This window comes from Phycodurus eques, chromosome 12 (genome assembly GCF_024500275.1).
Source record: "Phycodurus eques isolate BA_2022a chromosome 12, UOR_Pequ_1.1, whole genome shotgun sequence".
Classification (NCBI taxonomy): domain Eukaryota; kingdom Metazoa; phylum Chordata; class Actinopteri; order Syngnathiformes; family Syngnathidae; genus Phycodurus; species Phycodurus eques.
The window spans coordinates 16950260-16957532 of record NC_084536.1 but is presented as its reverse complement, the minus strand read 5'-3'; the positions used below and the strand labels follow the sequence as shown (position 1 = coordinate 16957532).

The 7273-nt window shown below is 37.9% G+C and overlaps 1 long non-coding RNA gene across 1 annotated transcript; it reads left to right on the top strand.

The window, feature by feature from the left end:
• The first annotated feature begins 2214 nt into the window (after positions 1–2214).
• Positions 2215–6829, top strand: LOC133411025 (uncharacterized). The gene is made up of 3 exons (XR_009769607.1): positions 2215–2285; positions 3600–3674; positions 6230–6829. It is a non-coding gene; the product is annotated as an uncharacterized LOC133411025 (long non-coding RNA).
• Positions 6830–7273: the final 444 nt, after the last annotated feature.

Sequence of the window (7273 nt, the reverse complement as noted above, 5' to 3'; positions counted from 1 at the left end):
GGTTACAGAAACACAAGCGGGATAAGGAAGACGGGAGGTGATCCGCTGCTGCATAAGTAGCTCGTGGAAATCATACAAAGCATCCTGCAGGCAGCAGGTTCATTTTATGGCTCCATCTATTACCACTCTGTCATTGTTAATTGTCTTCTTTTTACCTCGGCAGGATTCTCCAAATTGGTCCTATCGAATGTGACAGGAGGAAGAGCATTAAGCATCTGACAAGATGATATCTAAGTTCAATTTCCTACTCCTTACCTGATTTATACCTGCAGCACATCATTTTCCTTTCTGTCATAAAGGACCTCGATAAATCAGCGGTGCTCATGGAAGCGCTGCACAACAGCCTTTCCTGGATTTGTATACCCGGCGTTTGCTATTAGGAAGCCATTACAAGCACATTTTGCTCCCTCAAACAAAAATGATCAAATCCAATACAGGCGAGATTAGAGAGATAAAGAGAGAAAAGCGCAGGCAGAGCTGCTCCAAACAGCCTCCTATCTAAACAATATGTTCTGAAATCCATATTAAAAAAAAAGAAGCTTTTTTTTCTTTCTTTCTTTCTTTTTTTTTTTTTTTTTTTGCTAGTGACACCATTATCCATCTGTTTGGAAAAAAATTGCTGTATCATGGTATAAAACTGGCATACAAGAGACATATCCTCTAAAATAAAAGGCAACATTAACAGCTCTATCTTCTAGAGGCCATGGGACGAGCGGGCCATAAGCTCAGTCAAGTGTGATGGCAGTTATACTGTGTTTTTACTAGACTGGAGACAATTATACTTTGCTCCTCTCGCCATAAGAAGACAAAGTGCCCGGGCTTCAGCAGAAATGATTCCAAATAGATTTTCCAAAATGTCTCTTGGCAGATTGCTTCCATACATTATTTCGCTTAAATGGAAAAGGGGAGGGAAAAGAGAGGGAGCCTGCAAGACAAATCAATCACAACACTTTAGCACATAGAGAGATGAGAGCTTTCGGTGTGTGTATGTGTATGTGTGTGTGTGGATAACGTTGAAGATGTGCATACAAGGACGCTGATAGGATAAGCCACATCTTTGCTGAATGATGACACATGGTAGGCTTTAGTGGTGAGCTGTCAGTGTCAGAAAGAGAGAAATAATGCATATTAAGCTCACCTGCTGACTTTGGAGGACTTTTTTTTTTTTTTTTCCCCCCCCGCAGCATCCTCTGTTCACAAAACGGATGAGATACAATTATTTGTCGACATTATCAGCTGACACATAGTACAGTCACTATTGCAAGGGCCAGTTATCCAATTAACTGATGCATGCTGTTATTGTATTAAGACAACCAAGACAAATATTTTCACAGCATATATAAATATAGTCAGGCTAAATGCTCTAAAATATTTTAGATGTCGGCTTACAATTTTTTTACATCAATAATGAACTATACAATAAATAAATATTGAATTTTTTTTCCTGTAAATAATACTTTAACAATATATACCAACTTTTAAATAGGATTGCTAGTCCCCAAATCTACTTTATGTTCTCCAATGTTTTGAAAAGTTTATTTAGACAGTTTGTTCCATATTATGTCATCTTGAATAGATTAATAATAACCACCCAATAAAAAAGTTATGTTTTTAAAGTGGCAGTGGTGTAAGCAGCGAGTGTTATTTAATTAAAAAAATATTTTAAATAATTTACAGTTCACACAGTATTATGTCAGACTATACAATCTTGACCATTGTAACAGATACAATAATGTAAAAGGATAGAAAATACCCTGATCAATTCAAACTCATTTGCAAGACCTTGTACAGATTAATAATAAACTCCCAATTCAAAAAAAGTCTGTCGTTTTTAAAGTGAAATGTTTGGCAGCTAGCAGCTAATTTTAATTTTAAAACTTTATTTAAACAATTTGCAGTACATATTATGACAGGCCATAATTTTACATACATGAGCCATAACAGATACAATAAAGTACAATCATTAAAAACACATTAATCAATGCAAACCTATTTGCAAGATTTTGAATAAATCATAATAATTTAATCTATTATATACATCATAAAGAATCAATATATAATTAAACAATGAAGAACTAACGGTTACATAGGTGACATTAAATGTAAGGGAGATAATTACTTATTCTTTTTTTAAATGTCGTTCTGCTGTGTTATAAAATTAATTGATTGAATAAAAGCAGCTAACGTTGCTTATGTGTTAGCTTATTCTGGTGTGATGTCACGAATTGGAAAAGAGCAGAAAAGATGGCCGGGGACAGCAACGACAACGACAAGGAACGGACTGGGTAAGAAATGACGTTTGGTAAAAGTATTTCCTCCTTATAGTTGTTAGAAGTTTATCTTATGTCGGACGGACTCTTACCATTTCAGGAATTTAGACCACTCCTTTGGTACGACAGGCCATGTAAGTAGGACACGTGCATGCTAGCAGTGTTATCATTTATTTACCATAGATTTGTATTCATACAAATACAGTAGTAGTACAGTACTCTATTCTTTGAATGCACTTTGCTTAATAGCTAATTGATGTTATGAAAGGACTCATCACTTGGGTCAGGTTTGTGTCAATATTATGCCTTGTTGTTTTGTTAAGCATACAGTAATTAGGCACTGGCTAGATTTTGTCTTATTTTTAAAGCTTGTTGCTAGCTGTAGTTGTTGTTACCCCGCTCTTTACATCCTGTAATATTTATGGGAGAAGTCATGAAATCTTACCTTACATATTGATTGAATTAATACAAGGCTGGAAATAGGATCATTCATCCTCGATTTTAACTATGATTGGCAAGTAGTAGAACCTCCACTCGGTGCACTTTTTTTTTTATTTTATTTTATTTTTTTCCTGATTTCGAGGCGAAATTTCTTCAAGAAACCTTACAAATGGCAATCTTCCTAGTGTCCTTGATGTTTTAACGCGTGATGCTCGTCACATAAAAGTCAAACTGAGTGTATATTATCGAGGATTTATAGCTATATTTGGGCCATAACTGCTCTCCAGGCCCTCTTGCACTCTGTAAAGTCAAAAATCTAGAGCAACACAGTGAAAAAAGATGGTGGCTGTGCGGAACCTCAAAGATGACATTTAGGAAAATATAATAAAAAATACTGCCGCAGCATGACATACCCCAGACAACATTAAGGAATGTAATTATCTCAGTAAAGGTATAAAAACATTCGAAAGCCTCATCTTTCTGGACATTATTAGCCTGTTTGTACTGCAACTGTGTGCTTTACTGGAATATTCCCTGTTGCCAACCGTAATTAATTGCTTTACAGTCTTCAAGGCCATAATGCTCATCAGTTATTAATTAGAAATTCATTTTACAAAATAAATAATGCTCATGATTGATGATGAAAGTGGTAATTGGGTTGTTGGAGAAATGCACTGGGGAAAAAGCCTTTACACTTGGATCTAAGCTGTTAAGTAGTTGCTCATTTACGGTACTACTGCTGCTATACCTCTCGTCATAAACCCTCGCCATTGCGGGAGCATCTGGATTTAGGGAGCACTAACCAAAGTTGTAATTTGCGGAGATTACATTTGGCAACCCTGCTTCAAATCATGACCCTTTTCTTTGTCCTCCCACCCTTTGTTCCAGAAAACTACCGACTACAAATAAGCTGTTATCAAGGCGAAAGCCTACTGTGTATTCACCAATGTCAACTCACATTAGGTTAGTATGAATTAAGAGCACAAGAACGTACAATCTCACGGGTCTCTATAGGCATCATGGCACCTATAATAAGCCTTTTTTTAAGTGAGAGAGAAGTGTGAAAACTCAAGCCGTCTATGGCTCACTATTGATTTTACACCCAAGACCCGAGCGTTGTTGATAGCCTCTGTGATATATTTTCCAGCAAGCACCAGTGCCCTTGGAGTTTTGGGGAAAATAAACTAGTCAATATACACCTATTAGGATTTCTTGATCTGAGCCCATAAAGCTGTGCTGTACACTGTTTCCGATGCTCATTGCATCATAATAGCAACGAGAGCAGCAGTTATTTCTTTTAGAAGATGGCCCACCAATATTTGAGCAGCTTGCTGAAATAGTGTGTTGTTTTAGAACAATCGATGCAATTGACCTGCATTACGCTGGAAATACAGTAGAACCTTAAAGGTTGAACACAATCCATTGTTGTAAACCGGTTGACCAGCGACGTGTTGCAGATTTTAAATTCATTGTTCCCATCAGAAATAATGTAGGTTGAATTAATTTGTTCCAGAATCAACCGTCACCATTTTTTTATTTTCTCATCAGCCATACTCATGTAAGAATAATTTTGCCCATGATGATAAAGCGTTGAAATAACTAGTAACTTTAATAATGAATGAGAAATTAATCGTTTTGGAAACATTTTAACATGAACTGTTACGCATAGAAATTAAGTTAACCAGCATAACTTCTATAGGCCAAAAGGTGATCTTAATGACTTAATCCCGTTTATCTGAAGTGCTCATGTGCATATTTGTTTGCTAATGTGTGATGTCACGTTGGTTTGTGCTAGTGTGTTCTTCAAGCTAGTATGCTAACTACTATTGATAAGCCTCACGCGAAGGTGGTGTGTTTGTGGTGACTTCAATTACTGACAAATGTTATTTATGTAACATGGGTTAAATTTTATGTACATGCTAGAAGCAATGGGTTAATTTTTATGTACATGCTAGAAGCAATGGTGTTGCTGCTATATGATCCTTTCCTTTTGAAGTGTTTTGCCACCACCTTGTGGCATCTATACCCAATTAAAAACCCCTTTTGTTGGGGCTGCGTCCATTTTTTGCAAACATCCGTGAATAATTGGTGCTGTTCTTGGCAGGGCTCGGTCCCTGTCCTCAACGAATCGCGGGGGTTTGATGTATAGCAGCCTGTTGGCAAGTCGCTTGCTAATTAGTGGCTGGCCCTAACAGCTAACAGTGGCTTGCCCTAACAGCTAACTAAAACTAGTTTCTGATGGTTTGAATCCATTTTCTTCTCCTCACGGGAGATTCTAAATGTGTTGATGCTTGTGTGGTATCGAGCAGAGTTGTTGTGGCATTGTGAGTACATCTGTGTGGAAATAGCTCAATGGAGCCACAGGTGCAGATACAGTAAATTGATAAAAACTAATTAACTATATTTGTAAAACACAATAAACAGTATATACAGTATACTGGTTTCACTGCATTGGCATGGCTTGGCGGCGGCAGGCTGGATGTTGCTTCATATCTGAAAACATATTTTTTGTTGTGAAAGCGCAATTACAGCATGGCATTTTTAAATTGGCTGCTACATCTGCGACTGCGATTAAAATTTTGAATCATAGCAAAAGTAGTTGTTGACGGTGTGTCATTCATGAAAACTGGTTGCACAACTGCGTGTTCAGTTGCGTCCGGTCGCGTCGCTCGGTGTGCGGTGGGCCGAACCCTACTTGAGGCCAAAGAACAAGAAAAACACATGAACAGATTATAATTCTATGATTCTCCCTAAACCAAAATCTGGTCCGATACGCTGACATTTTGCATCAGGTCAATGTGATGACAGTTCAACCTTTATGTTTTTGTGCCACTTTTGAGGCATATTTTCCCCCCGAATCGTTGTCATTTTCGCCAATTGCACACGTTTGAGGCTACATAGGTCGAGATCCTCCTGAACACAAACGACCAAAGGGGAAAAACAGCAGTAGATGATGGTTTAGCCTCATCAAACAGATACTATTACTGGTCTCTTTCGCCTGTCATCACGGGGGGAGTGAGCAATGGAAACACCCCTTCACTCGTCCTCCTTTGCTAACCAGTATCTGTCCTATTAGCAATTTATAATGGAGATCAAGAAGTAGTCAGTGCAGAATGAAGACAACTGTCTGCACCCTTTCCTAATTGGCTTTATGTTCTCTTTCTGATAAATGGCTTGCCACTACCACAGAGTCCTGTGGTTTTTATTGCCCTAATAGGGCCCAGTAACTGGATTTACTAACACATAGTGGGTCAAAAAGGACACAGAGAGCAAAAATGTTAATTAATATCAATAATGGCCAATTATTAGTTTGACAGAGGGATCCCAGCTAGTTGTGTGCTCTAATGACTGTGAGCTAAGTTGAGGGGAAACACTGGCGAATTAGCATAACTGTGTGTGTGTGTGCTCCATGGAGGTGCCCAGCAAACATCTGTTATGTTAGAAATTCAAATAGAATTCCTATTAGTAACCCTGGCTGTGGTTGCATAATCAGTCATTCTTCTCTGGCCATTTTGCAGGCACTAACAATGCCCCTGTGACTGGTGGAACGCCTCCCTTTGGGCTTTCCAATCAAATGTGGCCCCATGTGGACCTGCACGTCCTAACAACAGACAGGCCAACGTGGACTTCTAAGGGGAGCTTTGTGCTCTGACAAGAGCCTCAATGTATCCACCCATGACACATGACCGAAGGAAAGGATTTTTGATTTCAAAACAGCAAGAACAATATTTACTGTTCATCTTGTTTTCTGCTTCCTCAACAGTACAATTGTAGAGTCTATTTAATGCACTTTGCATTAAGCTTGTGTTTTGAGTTAGGAACAAGAGGAACGGGACTGTGAACAACGAAAAACAGTCAGTAATTGATGCACCCATTAAATTTTTTTATAATTGCTTCTATTAATCGTTTAAACTCTAAATATACTACATCACAAAACAATTTAGTGTAATTTCAAACTCATTTTGCAACATTACCCATAAACATGAATGGTTTACAAATAGGCCTACAAAACAAAACATACACGTGACAAAGAGTCTCCCACACTAACATATAAACGTAGCTCCTCCCTGACATGCAAAGATTTTAATCTCTCAGTCGATCTTATTCTAACCTATTTCCATAACACCAATTACTAGTTTCCTCCTAGACTGGACGTCGGGGCCATCTTATGGCATCTTAGGGCATAAAAAAAAAAAGTTAAAAGGGGAGGTTTTCAGTTAGTGTGTGTTAGTTGAGGATAGGTTCCACAAGAAAAAAAACACCAGAATGTGAATGAATTATTAGTAAACAGTGAATAGGTGAGGGTTCACTGTATCACCAAATATTCCGATGAAAACAATAAATGCATTACAAACACGTGCTTATTCATTGGACGCTGACGGTAAATATTCAAGCTCAATGTTCATATTCAAAATGATTTATTTGTGATAATAATTGTAGCGGTATTTCCTCACGAGCTTCTGAGCGTGTCCAATAAGGCTGTGCATTGTTCTCTCTGTCTTTAAATCACGCAAGCTCTTGCAGTCATTCTGAAAGTGTTAGACTTCCATCGTGATGTACAA